We start from the raw sequence: 19635 nt of genomic DNA on the forward strand, positions 1-19635 counted from the left end.
TTTAATGGTGAAAGACTGAATGCTTTCCCCCTAAGATCAAGAACAAGACAAGGATGTCTGCTCTTTCCACTGCAATTCAGAATTTCACTTGAGGTTCTAGACAGGACAGGAAAAGTGGAGAGAAGGAGGCCAACCACAATGGAATCAGAGTAGAAATCAATAACAGAAAGATAACAGGAAATCTCCAAACACTTGGAAATCAAACAACACACTTGTAAATGACCCATTGATCAAAAAGGAGGTTTTAAGGGAAATAAAAAATATATTGAGCTGAATGAAAATGAAAATACAAATGTCAGAATTTGTGGGACTCTGCTAAAGCAGTCCCGAGAGGGAAATTTATAGCACTAAATGCATATATTAGAAAAGAAGAAAGTCTTTAATCAATAATCTAAGCTTCCACCTTAAGAATCTAAGGAAAAAGGAGCAAAATAAACCTAAAACAAGAAGAAAGGATATAATTAAGACAAGAAGAAATCGATAAAATTGACAATAGATCGTTTCTTTTAAAAGATTGATAAAATCAATGAGCCTTTGGCAAGACTGGCAAAGGACAAAAAGGAGGGGGACAACACAAATGACCAATGTTTCAGGAACGAAATGGGATCATTACACACTCTGCAGATATCAAAGAGAAAAAAAGGGAATCCAATAAAAAACTCTACACACACAAATCTGACAACTTAGGGGAAATGTCAGTTCTTTGATAAATACAAAGTACCACCTCTCATCCAGTCTGAAATAGACAATTTTAATCACCCCGTAACTGTTAAGAAAATTAAACTTATAATTTCAAATCTTCTAAAAGGCCCAGGCCCAGACAGATTTACCAGAGAAGTCTACCAAACATTTAAAAAGACTTAACATCAAATCTACATAAATCTACATAATCTCTTCCAGAAAGTAGTAGAGGAGGGAACACGTTTATTTTATGAAGCTAGTATTACCCCGATACCAAAACCAGGCAAAGATAGTACAAATAACCAAAACCACTGACCAATATCTCTCATGAATATAGATGGAAGAAATGCTCAACAAAATATTACCAGATAGAATTTAGCAATACATAAAAAGAATTATATAACATGACCAAGTAGGCTTTATTCCAGGGATGCAAGGCTGGTTTAATTTTCAAAAAGCAATGGATATAATCCACCATATTAACAAGCTAAAAAAGAAAAATCACATGCTTATATAACCCAATGTAAAAGCATTCAACAAAATTCAACACCCATTTATCACAAAAATTTTCACAAAAATAAAAATAGAAGGAAATTTTGTTAGCTTGATACTTACAGATAGAAGGAAAATTTGTTAGCTTGATACCTACTATTTATGCTTAATTTCTACTCAGTGATGAAAGGCTGAATATTTCTCCCTAATATCAAAATGCCGGCAAGGGGCGCCTGGGTGGCTCAGTTGTTAAGTGTCTGCCTTCGGCTCAGGTCATGATCCCAGGGTCCTGGGCTCGAGCCCCGAATCAGGCTCCCTGCTCAGAGGGAAGCCTGCTCCTCACTCTCCTGCTCCCCCTGCTTTTGTTCCCTCTCTCACTGTCTCTCTGTCAAAAAAAAAAAAAAAATCTTTAAAAAACAAACAAACAAAATAAAACAAAACAAAACAAAAAACCAAAATGCCAGCAAGGTTCTTGGTAGATATAGAGAAGATTATTCTAAAGCATAAATGGAAAGGCAGAGGAACTAGAAGACCTAAAACAATTTTGGATAAGAAGAATATCATGGGCAGAATCAGTCTGCTCAATTTCAACCTGTGTGGTATTGGTGGAGGAAGAGATCAATGGAACAGAATAGAGAATCCAGAAATAGACCCACACAAATATGCTCAGTAAGTTCCTGACAAAGGTGCAAAAGCAATTCAATGAAGGATAGATAGCTTTTCAACAAACGGTGCTAAAACAATTGGACATACTTGGGCAAGAAAAAAAAACTCAACCAAAATCTCACATCTTATATAAAAAATTAACTCATAATGGGTCACAGACTTTAAGGTAAAACATGAAAGAGGAAAAAAAAATTGGAGAAAATCTTTGGGATGTAAGGCTAGGCAAAGAGTTCTTACACTTGACAGAAACTCCATGACCCATAATAGGAAAAACTGAAAAATTGGACCTTATCAAAATTTAAAAATTCCTCTGCAAAATCCATGTAAAGAGGATGAAAGATAATCTATAGACTGGGAGAAAATAGTTACAAACCACGTATCTACAAAAAGACTAGGATCTAGGGGCGCCTGGGTGGCTCAGTTGGTTAAGCATCTGACACTTGATTTTGGGTCAGGTTATGATCTCAGGGTCTTGAGCTCAAGCCCCTCATCCCTGCCTCCCTGCCTGGGCCTGTGGGCTGAGTGTGGAGCCTGCTTAGGAGTCTCTCTCCCTCTGTCCCTCCTCCTGCTGGTCGCACTTTCTTTCTAAAACAAACAAACAAACAAACAAACAAAAACAAAAAAAACCCTAGGATCTAGAATATGCAAATTATCATAACTCAAAAGAACAATCTGATTAGAAAGTGTCCAAAAGGCATAAACAGATATTTCACCAACAGAGCATATAGATGGAAATACTGATGCTAAATTAGTACATGAAAAGATGTTCAACATTATTTGCCATTAGGGGAATGGAAATTACAAGCACAAGGAGATGGCACTATGCATTTATCAAGATGGGTAAAATTTAAAAAATAGTGACACCAAATGCTGGCAAGGATGTGGAGAAACTGAGTAACTCATACACTGCCAGTGTGAATGTAAAAAAGCACAGCAACTCTGGAAAACAGGTTGGCAATCTCTTTCATAAAGGATGTGTGCAAATACCACACGATCCAGGAATTGCACTTCTGGGCATTTATCCCAGAGATATGAAAACTTATGTTCATACCAAAACCCGCACATGAATGTTTATAGCAGCTTGATTCATAACAGCTAAAAACTGGAAAAACAAAACAAAACCCAGATGTCTTTCAATGAGTGAATGAATGGTTAAACAGGCCATGGTACATCCATATCATCCAATTAATAAACCCGGGTGAATCCCCAGAGAATTATGCTGAGTGGGAAAAAAAGTTTATATATCATATTATTTCATTTATTTAATATCCTTGAAGTCACACAGTTTTAGAAACGGTAAACAGACAAGTGGTTTCTAGGGGTTAGGGATGAGGAGGGGAAGTGGGTGTGGCTATTAAAAGGAAATCTGAGGGATTCTTGTGCTGATAGAAATGTTCTGACTCTGGCAATGCCAATCTCCTGGTTGTGATATAGTTTTGCAAGATGGTAGCAATGGGGGGAACTGGGTTAAGGGTACCTGGGACCCCCGCATTATTTCTTGAAACTGTATATGAATTTACAATGATCTCAAAATGAAAATTCTGCTTTAAAAAGTTATTCCCGATCAAAAGATGAAGATTAATGAGGGGGAGAAGATACTTGCAATCTCTAAGTGACACAGGCAGATAGCTAGAATATACAAAGAACCTTTATGGATCAACAGAAAAAAAAAATCTGATAACTCAGTAGAAAAATGGGTAAAGATTTAAATAGGCACTTCACAAAACAGAAAATTCAAATAGGCTCTAAACACATGTAAATGTGCACCATCTTATTGGTAATTAGGAATATGAAATGAAGATCACAATTTTGATATCATTACATATCCACCAGATTGACAAAAATTAAGAAGTCTAAGAATATGTCTTGGCAAGGATGTGGAGCAACTGAAACTACTATACATATTTGGTGGGAGTGTAAATTTTATGACCACTTTGGTAAACAACTTGGTATTATCTAATAAAGTTAAATATCGGCATAACCTATGGCCCAGCAATTCCACGGCAAGGTATATACTCTAAAGAAAAGTTTGCATTTGGACGCCAGGAGATATATATAAGAATGTGGTTAGCCGTATTATTTGTAATAGCCCCAACTACAACAATATACAACAAAAATGGATGACCTCACAAACATAACCAAGTGAAAGAGGAGGCCAGATACACAAAAAATTCGTGATCTATCATTCCATTTACAGAAAGTACAAAACCAAGCAAACCAAACAACAGGGTTTAGGCATGCATACACGAGGAAGTAATTACTGTAAAGTCAGGATGGCTTTTGCTTGAGGGGGTAGGGAAGGGCTTAGGAAAAGGAATGGGTGCACTTGTAGGGTGATGTCAGTGACCTGGCTGAGTGCACAGGTTTGGTTTAGGATGATTGGTCAGGCTGCACCAGGCTTCACTTCTCTCTCTGTGTAATTGTGCATAACAAAACAACACAGCTCTTCCTATTGCAGTTTTGCCTTTGAGAAGAAGTGAGACTGAGGAAGGAATGTAGGTGTGAGGTCTGACTGTGTGAGAAAAGGCAGCACATGACGCTCTGAGATCAAAATTTGAGGGACACCTGGGTGGCTCAGTCGTTAAGCATCTGCCTTTGGTTCGGGTCATGATCCCAGCGTCCTGGGATGGAGCCCTGGGTCGGGCTCCCTGCTCAGCAGAAAGCCTGCTTCTCCCTCACCCTCTCCCCCTGCTGTGTTCCCTCTCTCGCTGTGTCTTTCTCTGTCAAATAAATAAAATCTTTAAAAAAAAAATTGAAACCTGTGAAAAGAAAGGAAAGGAAAAACGTGGAGTGTTGGAAGCAACAGTAAACCTGCTGGACCCATTGGGTGGGTAGCTGGCCTTTGGATATATGCATATTTTTTTAAAGAGTGCTTTAGGAATAATAAAGGTTGCTAAATTTCCTACTCCTTTCCTTTCCAAGTTGGACTTGGACTGAGGGACCCATGTTTTTCTCTCTCTCTCCTCTAGAAATAGATAAAATGTTCACGTTTGCTTTGAATCCCCCAGACTGTCCAGAGTATGAAGGAAAACATATTTGATGTAGAGAACACCCCCCTCCTTGAGCATTAATTTGGGTGACCCTCTCCCCCCCTCCTACCCTGTCTTCAGTCCAAGCCTGAGAGCAGGGTCAGGAGAAAAATGAGCAGACCGGAACAAGCAAAAGTTCCATATTGAGATGCTTTGGAGATGCGAAAAAGTGACGGTTTCCTTCCCTCTCGCCCCACCACGTTCTCCAAGCACATTGATGTCACAGTTTATTGTTTGGGGGTACAGCACATAAGCAACTTGTAGAGTTTGAAAACATTTTAAAGGAGGGTAATTTCAGGGAAGAAATCGAGGGCACCGTTAACGTTTTCTCCTCCTGTTGGCGGGGGGGGGGGGGGGGGGGGCGGTGGTGGTGGAGAAGACAGCGCGTCTCCTTTGCTGCCTTTTCCTGCTAGATCTCTCCGTCCCAATTCTAATTACACATTTATTTACTCCCTCCCTGCCCCGCTGCAAGGACGCGGTGCCCCTCCACGGCGGGGACATCCAGATGTGACTGGTCTTCCAGGGACCAGTGCTGGCCAGAAACAGGGAAACAGATGAGCCTTTCGGGAGGCTCTGCAGGCAAAGTCCAGGGGACAGCGACCCACCCTGGTCCTTAAAACTATCATTCTCTCAGGATTTTCCGTGCTGGGCTTGAGCTTGGCTCGCGAAGTTCCTAGGGCGCCCACTCCGAAGCTCACATTTCTTAGGCGAAAGGGCACTGGAGCTAAGGGAAGGCTCTTTGGAAGGCACCAGCCTGCGCCGTTTTGTCCCTTCCCTTCGCTTTCGGGCAAGCAGCCTCTCTGGTGGGGGATTCTCCCAGGACTGGGGCCAGCGCCAATCAGGTGGCTCGGTACCTGCCCCCAGCCCCGGCCACCTGGAGGGGCGATGAGGTTCTCCGCTCGGTGCGGGGCCAGTGCTCGGAGCGCGGGGGAACGCAGAGGAGCCTCACGTGGGCAGCCCCAGGCCCGGGCGCTCGGAAGGACGCGCGCAGACCCGGTGCCAGCCGAACGCGGGAGCGGTCGCCGGAGCGAAGCTGCTCAGCCGCGGTAACGGGTTAGGGCGCTCCTAGAGCCGGCGTTGCCCCAAGCGAGAAAAGGAGAGAGGGAGGGAGCGGAGCAGGGGCGGGCCGGGGACTCCTCGGGCCGCCGGCCTCCGCGCGGGGAAGTGCCGGGCCGGGGCGTACTTCCGAGGGCGCCTTAGCACCGCGGGCAGCGAGCCCCGGGGCCGCCTTCCCCTCACGCCCCTATCTTGACTGTGGCCGAGCCGGGCCGGGTCTGGGTCAGCGCTCGGCTCTCCGGCTCCGTACCAGGAGCCGCGCGCTCCGAGGGGGTGGGGGTGGACGTCTCCGGCCTCGTGGCCAGGCCGCGGGTCGCGCTGTCCCCGCCTCGGGGCCGGACTTGCAGGGCCCCTGTCCCCGCCTGCGCCGCTGCCGCCCGCTCCTGCTCCGCGAGCGCCTTCCCCTGGCCGGAGCGCACACGGACGCGGCTGCTGCGCCCCGGCGCCCACGACCGCCCGGGAGCATGCGGCGGCCCGGGCCCGCGACGCTGCACACTCGGCGGGACCGCCCGGCGCGCGTGAGTGAGCGGGGCCCGGGGCTGAGCGCGCGGCGGCTGGGTGCGGGGCGGGCGGGCCGCGCCACCGCCGTCGGTCTGTGCGTCCAGGGGCCTCCGAGCGCGCGGGCGCCTCTGCGCCAGCCTTGCAACCTGGGCGCGGTTTGCTGGGGATTTTGCTGAAGTTTGACCACAAAAGGAGGGCGGAGGTGCGTTCGCGGCGCGGGGTCGCCATCTCCGCCAGGACGTCCGGGTTCAAGGCAGCCGGGGCCGACGTCTGCCTGAGGGACCGAGACACCGGACTCACCCGGGCCGCTGTCCGCTTGCTCCTGAGGCCGGAGCCGGCGTCGCGCACCCCTATCCCCAGGGCCGTGCGCCGCGGGCTTGGCTGGGGGCGCCGGGCCACGTCGAAGCTTCGCTCAGCGGCCCGGAGGAGGGTTTGGCCCCAGTAGAGCAGGGTTGAGCGGAAAGCAGTGTCGGGCTAAGCGCCGCGTGCTGCTGCTCCCGTCCCCTTCACCCCGGCTGGCTGGGGTGGCCCGGGGAGGGTGCCCAGAGCGGCGCCCCGGAGACCTCCTGCCTGGGTGGCTTGCTCCGGTCTCTGCGCTGCCTAAGGCAGCCAGGGAGGGCAGGGGTGGAGATCTGTCTTCTCTGTCGGTGCCCTTGGGCTACATAGACCACCCGTGCTTTTCTGTCACACTTGGCCATTCCTTTTTTCTGGGTGGAATTGTGGGGTCCTGGAAGTTTGCTCTTTCTAGCAAGTTTGACGCGGCGAGAGGGGGGTGGGGGGCAGGCAGCCCCCTCCCCCCACAGTCAGTGGTGGCACTTTCTCCCGTTCTTTCCAGTCTGCCCAGCCCCGGACCCTCTTCCAGCCCGGGGCCACACTCGTGGCCTGGCTGGAGGACCCGGGTTGGAGCTGGGGGTTCTCACCCGCAAGGCTGGGGGTCCAGCGTAACTGGCAGGGGTTGACGTCTACGCGGTCGGATCTCTGTGCCCTGTCAGGTCTCCGGTGGCTGAGCCAGACCCACTTTTTATACCGCGTGAGAGACAAACAATTGGGGGGGGGGGGCTTCAGGTCTGGCAAGTGCGCTTTGCCAGAGATTCGCTGGGATTTGGAGTCTTTCTGGGGCGGGGTGGGGGGCGGGAGGGTGGAAGGCAGCTTCCTTTCTGTACTTCTGAAGTACTTGGAAGTACATGCAGTTTTTGCCTCTTTCCTTTAGGCTGACAGAGGTGGATCAAGGGGAAGAAAGAGCAAAGGTATATTCTCCGAGAGCAACGATAATTTCTCAGACCTCTCTCCAGAGGTTCCAGTTGTAGTACCCGCGAGGATCTAAACCAGCATATAGAGATAGGGGGTCCAGTCAGCACCCAGGGTGGATCAGTTGGGGTGTTAGGCAAATCAGCAGCACTCTCCTCAAAGTTCCTCCCCCCCCACCCCCGTGAGGAGCATGGCCATAATTTCTGCCACCTGGGGCATGAAATGAGCGAGGACCATGTATGAATGAGAAAAACCTCTGAAGTCCTGTGGGATGGGGGCAGGGTATCTGTGTCACATGCATAGATAGAAACCCTAGTGGGGGGCATCCCTGGCATTCTTGCCAGAACTAGAAATTTGCATTTAGTGACCTTATCAAAAATTGCTCAGGAAAAGCTGAATGGGCTCCAGTGCTGATGAGAGCAAGTCCCTCATACTTTGCTCGAGGATCTCTGTTTTGTCTCCAGCCGGCCCATCTGTAATTGGAAATGAGCTCTGCTTAGTCCAGAGAGGCTTCGGGCTGAGTGCAGACATCCTCTGGCAACAAGGAGCCCATCCTGGCACAGGAACCGCCCACCCTCACCCAGAGGCCCAGGGTGGGATTGTAGTGATGTCTCCCGATGACTTTGGAAGGAGGCTGGAGTGGATCGGAGCCGAACTTGGGAACCGTCTGGGTGGCCTCTTAACAGAATGGCCCTGGCTGGGCCAGTCCAGGTCTTGTCAATTGTGAAAAGTGCCCCGAGGTTTAGAATCCGGCCTGATGATCATTAACACTAATGAAAACTGCTGCCTTTATTAAATGTCCCTTCTCTGTGCCAGACAAGGCTTTGCAAAATCAATATGATTATCCCTGTATTTCACGTGAGGAGACTGAGTTGGGGAGAGGTTAAATAACTTGCTAAGAGCATCAAGCTAGTCAGTGGCAGAGTTGCTGTGTGAAGCCGGGTCTCCCAGTTCCAAAGGCGGTGCTCCTTCCGCAGTGCTAGTCTCCTCCTGTTAAGAACAGATGCACGTGTGGAAGCTGGACATCCAGAGCCATTGTGAATAAACACTGGTATTTGTAGGTCCAAGAGATGTTGTGATCCCGTTAGACTTTAGGGAAAGTGCTGGACTGGTAAAAAACTGCATGCTCTTCATTCCCTCCAGGACTCAGGGGTTTAATTATACACAGAGGATTGATTCTTTAATATGTAAAGTGTAAACTGCAACTTACCTTTCAATGAGCATCCAAAAGATTGATAAGCTGCTGATGAAGTCCTGGAAAAACAGTCGCTTTCGTATGTTGCTCTTGGAAGAGTAAATGGGTACAACTTCTTTGGAAGATGTTTTAGAAACATCTCCTAAAATTAGAAGTGTCCACACCATCAGACCCAGTGATTCCATTTTTAGGAATTGAGCTTGCCGTTATATTGGCCCATGGGCACAAAGACACATGCACAGTATGGCATCATTTGAGCTACGAAAGAATAATTTACGTGCTCATCCAAGACGGACTTGTTAAATACCTTGTGGTACCTCCCAGGTAGTTGAATATGGTCCTATTCATTCATAAAACAAAACAAAACAAAAAACCGAAAAAAAAAAACTTAGGAAATTTCTCTATAACTGATAGGGAATGATTTCTAAGATACATGGCTAGGTGGAAAAAATGCATAGAGGATTTATAATATGCTAATGTCTATGTTATGAAAGAGGAGTCAGAGAATTCCAAGATATTTGCTTGAATGTACATAATTATATACAAAAACCCTAGTAAGATCTGTTGCCTTCAGGGAGAGTGGACCAAGAAACCCTTCTGTACCTTTCAATTTTGAACCCTGTGAATACATTAACTATTACAAAAATCCTCTTTCCTTGCCCTGTGCCTGATAGGTTCCCTTGAGCTCTTCTCCAGCTGAACAGTGGGGTGACAGCCCCGCTCTCAGGTTGCTTGAGGGGTTCCATTGGGCTCTGGGCCGTCCACAATTCTTGTAAGTATGCAGGTCGTGCTTGGACAGCTGGAGGGGGAGGTGCCTTTAGACACCCTTCTGAGCGGGGTGGGCAAGATATGACCCTCTAGCCTTGAAAACAATATGAAGAAATAGAAACCATCCTTCTCTTTATTGCCCTAATACTGCCCGGTCCCGGAGACACTGCGGGCACCTGGGCGGCCTTAGGGGAGGGAACAGGAGGAACAGCGTGGCTGCACGTCAGTGAGGGCAGTAGGTCTGTTTCTGGTGTTACACTTGGGCTTCAGAAAGGAGAGAAGAGAGATACACTTGAAAGAAAAGTTTTGAAAATTATTCTGGGGTCTAGGGCCGGATTGTCCCAGAAGAGGAAGGAAGGTTATTGATTCAGCTGTGGTGGTATCAGTGTGCCCCGGAACACCCCCTTGGGTGCCTCCCATCAACACAGATGGCCAGCTCAGCGCCCCCCGTCCAAGGATTCCCTTCTGCCGATCATCACCCACCCTGGAAGCTTCTAGATGCATGAAGGGCATGGGAGCAAGGCTTCCAGCACTGTTATGTGGGAAGCCTTCCTTAGGAGCTAAGTTCCAGCTACTCTGCTAAGCACTCTGCCTACATCATCTCATTTAACGTCCCGATCAGGTATGTGTGAGAGCGCAGGATCTTTGCCATCAAGCAGCACCTTTCTGCTCTTCCTCCGATGACCTTCCTCCCGGGCACAGTGACCTGCAGCAGCGGCTCGGGAGCATCACAGGTGCTCAGAGACAGGAGCTTGGGTCTAACAGCGTGTGGCTGAGCGTTACACACTTTGATGGATGAGCTGGACTCTTTGCAGCCTGGGGAGGTTTGTACAAGGCACAGTTCAGGGACAAAGCCGTCAGCATTCATGGGTTGGATTTCCAGCTTTCCTGCTTCTCTCTCTGCAGCGTGTGCATTAGGGTTGGGCCCCGTGGCCCGTGAGTGTGATCTTCTGCGGGGACGGAGTGGGGAAAGGGGGGGATTGTCTCTGCTCTGGCGCAGATGCTAGTGGCATCGAGGTGCTCGGGAGACCCTGTGTCTGTACCCAAGGAAGAAGCTGGGCAGGGTGGCCCCCGAGGCCCAGGTCTGTGCTGGGAGGCTGTCTGCTGTTTGGCAAAACCAGTCTGAGAGCCAGGGGCCTGGCTCACGGCAAACCTTTCTCCTCCCACGCAGCTCACTGGCTAGGGCTCACCTCTGACTCCCATTCCACTTCAAAAGGTAACAGCTTGAATTTTTCCCCAAATGAATTCTAGAGCAAGGGCAGCTGCTGCTTCTATATCCTGCTATGGCTCACGAGGGTGAGAGCGAGAAGCTGGACGGGGCTCTCAGCTAAGGCTGCTAGAACCTCACCACGAGGGGGAAAGCCAGATGCCCCAACTATTTAGGAAAAAAAGTCACCTGATGACACACAAAAGTGGTGTTTACATAGCATAGCGAAATAGTAGTGGATGATCAGTCTAACACACTTCGGTTTGGAAAATGAGTATCATTCAAGGCACCGGGAAGACAGAAAGATGAGCAAGGTGTGGTCCCTGGGCTTGAGTTGCCCACAGGCAGTGTGGGAGGACCATTCACATCAGCAGCTGGGCCCTGCAGAATAAAGAAATAAGTGCTAAGTAGAGCTACAAATGACATGCGGTCGGTCACATGCAGTGGGGCTAAAGTGAACCTGGGGCTGGCCCCCGTAATTCCGGCAGACTGTTAAGGTCTTTCTGGAGGAGGTGATTTTTGAGCTGGGCCTTGAAGGTTAAGTACAATTTTGATAGACAAGCTCAGGAGAAAGGGCAGAAGAGGCCAAGAGAATGGGTTTCGATAGACTATGGACCGCTTAAAGATACATTAATATCAGTAATGCCATTATTTACTCAAATTCTGCCACAGACATAATACATGGCATTTTCAGGTGCTTGCAGAGTAAAACTGTTTAGATCCCCATAAGATAGACAATCACTATGTTTTTTTTTTTTTTTTGGTGGTAAAATCAACAGGGCTTGGTGATGGATAGATAGTAGAAGTGATTCCCACAAGCGCAAGACTATAAAACTATATTACGTTTACATCAGATTCATTTCACTTATTAAAATAGCAACGGATGGTAGCTTAGCTATGTGAAATTGACATTTCTGTTGTATCCAACCACTGCATGACCATGAGCTTCCCAGTGGAGAGTCAGCAGAGCACTAGGAATGGGAATTCAAGTTCTGCCCCACCATTTTGTTTGTCTGTTTATTCACTCATGGATTCACTCGTTCACTTATTCCTACATGCAGAAAAGATGATCCGTGTGCCTGAGCCAAGTGCTGGCTTAGCTGGGGAGAGAGAGAGAAAAGAGAGAGCCATGGTCCCTGTAGCCTCCAGGAGCTGGCAGGACATGGGAGAGATCACAGGAGAAGGTGATAAATGCCATAGTAAATATAGCAACGAAGGACTGTGGGAAACCATAATATGTGCTCAGTAAATGCTGGTTGCTAAAACGAATAAGCAATCTGATAAACAGTACCAGATACCATCAAGAGAACAAATTAGAGGGCTAAAAATATTTCTTTGGATTTGGCCAGTGGGTCTCAAACACTTGCTCATGTTGTGAAACCCATGGAAATCGTGGTGTTTTCTGGAGAATACCATAACATTTTGAAATGGCTGAATATATAATTTTGGACTAAATCAGAGAGCATCTTCCGCTAGATTCTACCACAGACATAAAATAGTGGACACCAAGTTTTGAGAAAGAAAACTTTATGAAACAAAAGCTTTAAATCGGGGATAAGTCTGTCAGCTAATTTTTTTTTTCTATGAATCGGGGAAAAACTGCCAAGATTCTATTTTAGTGCAGGAAACCCTTGGTCCAGCTGGTAGAACACCAGGGATCCACAGGCGCACAGTTTTGGCAGTTTGAAGGTTGTTGATGACTTTAGCAAGGGCAATTTCAGGAGAATAATGAGGCCAGAAGCTAGATAGAATTGGGTCGTGTTTTCATGATGTCAAGCAAGTATTTATTGAGTGTCATGGGGGCTACAGTGTGCAGGGGAAACCAGAACTGTCAAAACCCCAGGCTTCATGGAGTTTGAAGTCATTTGGGGAGACAAATTTGTCAGAGTAAGTGTAAAGTGACACTTATAAGAGCAATAAAGTAGAGGCCCATGGCATGATAAGGGCATTTAATAGGAGGTCCGGGCCACTCAGGGAGGACCTAGGAAGTCCTCAGAAATGTCCTTTTTCTCAGAAAATGATGGTTCATCTGTCCTTTCATCCTCAGAAAATGATGGTTCAGCTGGGACCTGGAGACTGAGTAGGAGCGGAGGAGGTGAGGAGGGTTTGGGAGCTGAGAAAGGATATTCCAGGAATGGGGGAGGGTCATGGCTAGAGCAGGCATGGCATTTTGAGGTTCCCAAGGCCAGTGGACTGGGGTGCAGAGAGGGAGAGGGAGAAACATGTGAGATGAGCAGGAGAGGCAGGAGGGAGTTTTATCAGCCGCAGTAGGGACTCTGATGTTGATTCTAAAGCAACAGGTAATCACTGAAGTACTTAAGCAGGAGGGTGACACAGCCAGATCTCCCATTTCAGAAAGATCACAGTGACCATAGAGGGTGGACAGTAGATTTGAGGTGGCCAAGGGAAGATCCAGGGAGACCTATCGGGAGATGGTTGTTTATGCTGGGACATTTATTGTGGGGTAGAAAGAAGTAGATAGAATAGAGAGGTTTAGAAGGTAAAATGGACAGGACGTGATGGTTTGGATGTGAGAGGTGAGAGGGAAGTCCTGGGGATGAGCCCTAGGCTGCCAGCTTTGTAGCAGTGGACGGAGGTACCATGGCCCGAGACAGGAAATAGTCAAACGTCGTAAGTTCAATCTCAGCATGTTGTACTTGAGGAGACTTTGAACCATCTGAGTGCAGAGGTCAAGAAGCGAGGGGGATATAGGGACAGGACTTTGGAGGACAGGTCTGGACAGGAGATGTGTCCCCGTAAATCATCAACATCCAGGGGTAAATGAAACCATGGCATGGATGAGGCTGCCTAGGGAGGAAAGATAGGCGCAGAAGAGAAGGCCTGGGGTTGACTTTGAGTTAGGATGAGCCTAGAAGGTAAGCAGAGAAGGATGATCTAGAGAGATAGAGAGAAAAGCCAGGAGGGGGAAATGTCATGAAAGCCAAGGGCAGAGTGTTTCCTGAATAAGAGAAGAGGAAGCATAGGGGCTGCTGAAAAGTCCACGAGAAAACGTCCATTGGCTTCAGAAACGCAGAGATCACAGGTGATTTAAACAAGAGCGTCAGGGATGTGATGGGCAAAAGTCAGACTGTAGCTGGTGGAGGACCAAGTGGACACTGAATGTGTAAGTGAACATTCCAGAGGTTTGGCTGTGATAGTTGAAGAGATGGGTGGTTTTGTTCTGTTTTAATGGGAGACAGTTGAGCACCTTTAAATGTCAACGGGAAAGACCCATTCAAATGGAAAAGTAATAGGTTCAAGGAAGAATAATTCATAATGTGAGGTTCCTAAGAACATGGGTGGACCCCCTCAAACGTGCAGGTGGAGGGATAGCCCTTAGGATGGAGAGGGGCCATTCTTTGGGACAACTGGACAGAAGGAGGATAGAATGAGAGCAGATGTGAGTTTGTATGAGGTGGTAGAGGATGAGAATGTTGCTGTCTGTTGCAGAGAAGGAAGGGTGGCTAGTGGGGAGAGAGGATGGGGGAAGAAGTTTATTTTAGAAGGGAGTGATGAGGACAGTGAAGAGACAGAGTGAAGAAAATAGTGAGAGATGACACTATTGGGGCATTTATTAGCTGTGTGACATCGAGCCCATTTTCTTACCTGTAAAATGGGAATAATCACCATGATGCTGATTCCATGGAGTTGTGCCTGGCATGTAGAAAGTGATCAACAAATGTATGCTGCTGTTTGAACTTTTGTTCTCATCATCAGTGGCTAGTACAGTGCTGAACACATAATTGGTTTTAGTGTGAAATTGTCATCAATAATCCCAGGTATTCAGTACCTAAAAATCAGATAGACGTCTCTCCATATGCCACATGTCTCCCTTCCCGTCTGTGAAGCACCAGTCTCTTTCTTCTCTAAGCAGTTGGAAGCTTTTTTGCTACTTAATGCTGAGGGATTTATTTGTATGTGGTGCTTAGCCAGGGCAGATTCTATTAGGAGAGTTAAGCATATGGGCAGGGCACTGGGCCAGGGTGAAGAGAGAAGAGGTTCAATTAATTCAAGAGCCCAGTCTCCTCTGACCTCATTGATCTACAGAGGACAGGGCATCTATGGAAGTCACTCCTTCATTTCTTTTATAACATCCAGTGAAGTCAACTTTGAACTAGGCCTGCACTCTGGGCTGAGATACAGAGATGAATAGGAATGGTTCCTGCCCTTGTGATATTAATTTGACCAGATAAATGTTGTAATGACAGCATTGCGTGCTGGGGAGCTCAGAAGAAAGAGTCCCTAGATGTGCCCAGACTAGGCAGGGAAGGCTTCCCGGAGGAGGTAGTGTTTGAGCTGGAACGTGAAGGTTAACATCTTTGTAGACCAGAAGGGAAATAGACAGGGAGGGAATATCTTTGCTGACAAGAAGGGAAGTCTTCTGGGCCTTCGAGTAACAGTTAGGCCCAGGAGCCTCTGGAGATGGTGGGGGGAATGGAACCTGCGTTTGGTCCAGTAATCAGGAAGTGCCAGGTGACGGGGATGAGGTGAGACCCCGGACAGCAGGCTGGCGTTCTGCCTCCTGGCCTAAGGACCTGGAATTGAACCTGTAGGAGATGTAGAACCACTGTAGATTTTTGGACAGTGGCAGAGTCATTGGTCAGGAGGCGGTGGTCATAGTCTAGGCAAGGCTTGACTCGAGGACAATTTCAGTGATATGGGTCCAAGGTAGAGTCATGCTAGCGGATGAGTGAAATGAAACTAAAAGCCACTGGCATTATGGAAGTCGTGGAAATACGAGGCTGGGGTGTTAGGCCATCTGTGTATATTGAAACTTTCTAGGATGATGGCAGAACCTCAGATGAAAGGGAAACAATTGCTAGAGTCCTCAATGAGTGAAGGAGAGGCAGTGATGGGGTAAAGGATAGAGTAAAGAATAATCAGATATCATGGACCTCAAAGGAATAAGGATATTTGCAAAGTAACAGAAATGAAACACTCTAGACTCTAATTCTGGAAAACAGAAGAGAGTCCTGAAAAGATTGAACTGTTGCTTATTTCCAAGGGGAGGTGGGCACCACAAAACAGGTGGGATGTAATTCCAAGCTCTTGGGCCACTGAGTACCACTGGAGGACACCATACAGCATTACGGATGGGGGTCCACAGGTTCAAGACCTCAGAAATCGGCTGAGTCCTCATGATGGCTCCACGATCCATGATGTTGTCCTTGGTGGAGTCTCTTTCCCAGACCTCTCAGAGAATCATTTCCAACCTCTTTGCTGAGGTCTCGCTGATCTCAGGCATGTCTCTCGCTGAGGCAAAGGAGTTGAGCCAATAGCACCATTCATCTTAGGGGGCTGATAGTTCAGCACCAGGCTTCTCCTGGCAGATGGGTTTCATTGCCAACTCTCTTCTCTGTTGGGCAAACTCTGTACCCAGTGATGTGCTGGGCACATTGGAGGAATCAGAAAAAATACCAGACATGGTCCATGCCCTCAAAGATCTCATAGTCTAAATAGAAAAGCCAGATTGGCACACCGGGAACAGTAAGAGGCAGTAAATGCCTTGTCTGCTTTATTAAGGGGTAGGTGGCTGGGTACAGACAGGCGTATTACACCTGTCTGGTCAAGAGTTGAGAGTGATAGAAAAGAGAGAGTAAGGAATCCAAAATGACCTTCAGATTTTTGACTGGGGGGAGGAGGCCTGGGGAGCGGTGGCACCATTCTGAGAGACAGGAAGTACAACAGGGGAGAGACTTGGAGGGGTGGTGAAGAGCCCTGACTTGAGAGTGGAGAGTTTGCAGCCTTATTTAGGTGGAGGTAGATGCGGAATTCAGCTGCCCTTGTTGATGTGAGTGTACTGAGTGTCAGTGTTTTAACAAAGGGAAAAAAGTTAATGAGGAGGCAAATGAAGACAATGGTAATAGAAGGATAGATCCTCAAAACATTCAAGGGATGAAGTGGATAAGATTTGGTGGTTGAGTGGATTTGAGGGGAGAGCTGGAGAGAGGAGACTGGAATGACTCACAAGTTACTGGGCTCAGGGACTAGGTGGATGGTGGTACCACTAATTAGGAGGAGGAATGCAGGAGGAAAAGCGCTTTGGTGGGGGAAAGAGCAGGTAAAATGATGAGGTCTGTTTGAGACCATTCGAATTAAAGATTCCTGTGGGAGAGCTAAGGATGCAGTGGCTAGGAGCCACTTGGTGGTGCAAGTCAGAAACCCGGGAGTTCAACCTAGTAACATAGCTCTGGGAATCGTCCATGGACAGGTGAGGGCCTAAGGCAGGCATGGTGGGGCAAGGATGGAACCTCGGGAAAGACTCATGTTTATGAGGGGAGTGGTCTAGAGGGGACAGTCTATGAGGGAATAGTCAGGGTGGCATGAGTTGAACGAGAGAGGCAGTATTACGAGTGGTTGATGATGGTTCTTGTAGCTTCTTGTTCCCTTTCTGTCTCAGAGAACATGCCGATCTGCTCTGGGAGAAAATTCTTATTTGAATTTCAGAGCTTTCCTCAATCAGATCATCTCTCCAAATGCTTCCCTACTGGCAGACACATGCTAACTCCATCTTCTGGATTCTTTAGAATCTAAATCAAGATATTTTACTACAATATTTGAGGAGAAAAAGCTGCAGTTTCTTGGAAACAAGCTTTTAGTGGTTTAAGAGAAGAACAACAGAAAGAGGAAACAAGCTAATGCTCCCTTCCCACCCCATCAGCCTTTCTCTCTGAACCATCTGCATGTCTGCTCAGGCTCTCCCCCACCTCACACTTTCCCTTGCTTGGTGAGTTTGAGTAAGTGTGAAGGGCACAGAGATTCGGGGTCTCCATAGACACTAGAAATAGTTCCTTCTTGCCCCTTTCCTCTTTTTACCTCATAAGCCACCGCCTTGGAGTTCCTGGCCTTCTGGACATCCATCCCATCCATCCCTCTACCCAGGACTGACGTTAAGGAGGTATGACTTGCTAGGGCCATGCAGGTTGTCACGGTGTTTATATGCTTCTCAGATGGCAAGTGGCCACTTCGTGGGGTTCCTTGAGTCCCCCACCTCTGGGGCTGCTCTAGCCCCTCCCTTAGGACACCCAGACTCCCCCAGAGTCCAGCCACCAAAGGGATAATGCCCGGCACGGCAGGGACCGCCTCTTGCCGGCTCCCGTGCTGTGGTGGGCATCAGTTCTGACTAGTCTCCATGTGCCCTGCCAGTTGTTCCAGAGTTTTCGCGACCCCCCTTCACCACCTGTCTGTTTTTCCATCCAGCTCTATCTGGAGGCTCAATGTGTGTCAGACACCGAGCCGGGTGCTGGAGATGAAATGGTGGACAAGGCAGACGAGGTCCCTCCCTGGCTTCGTGGGACCTGCAGTCTTGAGCAGGATCTCTCAGTCGAATCCCTATGGACAGTCCTTTGCTGTGGGAGGCTGTTCTGTGTCTTGTTCGGCCTTCAGCGGCGTCCCTGGCTTCTACGCACTAGATGCTAGCGAGCAGCACCCTCTCCCAGCTGCGACAGCCAAAGATATGTGCAGACATTGCCCAGTGTCCCCCTCCGGGAGACAAAATACCCCCACCCCCACGGAGAGAATAAAAAGTATCCTCAAACAACTGATCACAAAAATAAAAATACGATTACTAAATATAAAGATGCTCTTAAAAAAAAAAAAGTGAGCATGTACCATCCAGAGAATGAAAGGAGACTTATTTTAGGTTCAGTTCTGAAGCAAGGCTTCCTGGGTGAAGTACCCTAAAGCAGAAGCCTGTGGGACGAGAAGGAGCCGGTAACATGAGGAATGATGGACTGAACATTCCTGGCAAGAGAAGATCCCAACACCAGAAAGGGCCTTGGCTATTTGAAGATCAGAAAGAAGTCCCGTTGGCCGGGGCCGAGGGACCAAAGGGAGAAGCGGTACAAGCTGAGACTGGAAAAGTAGGTAGGGGCCAGGTTTATGTAGGGCCTCGTAAACAGTGCTGTTTTAAGAGTAATCCAAATATTTGTGCCATGTTGTAAGAAGGAAAGAGATATGCACAGATTGATGTGTGAGGCAGGTCGTCTGTCTGCTAAGTGGCTGCCAGTTGGGAAGAACTAAATGGGCCAGGAGACTGAGGGTAGCCTAGAGCTTGGCGGTGGGGACAGGGAGATGCAGATGGATTTGAGGTTTGCCCCCCTCATTCATGATGTCTCACATACTACGGTCATACCCAAGGGTTGGCAGTACGGGTACTGGTCATACCCAAGGGTTTGGTCATACCCAAGGTTATACCCAAGGGTTTTTGGTCACACCCAAGGGTTGGCCGCACTGGTACTGGGACCACCTTTACCTTCTTCAGTAACATTTATTGGGTGCCCACTGTCTGCCCAACCTGTAAGACACTGACCCAGGCAGCTCCAAGTCTAGTAGGGACATGGACACAGTGTGCTCAGACTCGAGAAGTGCTGTGGACGGGAGCTAATCCGGCCTGGGAGAGGGGGAGGGTCAGGGAAAACTGGAGGAAGTGACACCTCAACCGAGTGATCAAAAAATCAGTTCCTCAAGTGACGTGGAGGAGAACGGGCATGCCGGACCTAGCACAACCGAGCAGAGACCCAGAGCGTGCACACAGCACGGCAGGGCAGAGACAGGTGGGAGAGGAGGCTGGAGGGACTGGCAAGGGCCAGACCATGACAGTAAATGCAACCTTTGGGTCTCAAGGGACAACTGACAGTAAGGTGAACACAGGAGCGGATGGAGGTGTGGTCTCGTCTCCTGCAGGGCATCCCCTCCCCTCTTGCTACCAGAGGGTCTTTTCAAAGCCTAGAAGTGCTGAAGGCCTCTGTGTGTTCCCCTCCTCTTGTGTGTCCCCCAAGGTTCCACACAAT

General features: G+C 48.2%; 1 protein-coding gene across 5 annotated transcripts in view; it reads left to right on the forward strand.

Moving 5' to 3' along the window:
• The first annotated feature begins 5621 nt into the window (after positions 1-5621).
• Positions 5622-19635, forward strand: part of LOC118553795 (protein FAM163A) — a 72047-nt gene continuing 58033 nt past the window's right edge. Inside the window, exon 1 of one of the 5 annotated variants that reach the window (XM_036120963.2) lies at positions 5622-5914. The gene's annotated coding sequence lies outside the window, so the exon portion shown is untranslated. Of the gene's footprint in view, positions 5915-6202; positions 6443-9561; positions 9641-10278; positions 10461-19635 lie in introns of those variants that run through there. The other 4 variants (XM_036120965.2, XM_036120960.2, XM_036120964.2 and 1 more) reach the window with 4 other exon arrangements.

Source organism: Halichoerus grypus, chromosome 7 (assembly GCF_964656455.1).
Source record: "Halichoerus grypus chromosome 7, mHalGry1.hap1.1, whole genome shotgun sequence".
NCBI classification, from domain to species: Eukaryota; Metazoa; Chordata; class Mammalia; order Carnivora; family Phocidae; genus Halichoerus; species Halichoerus grypus.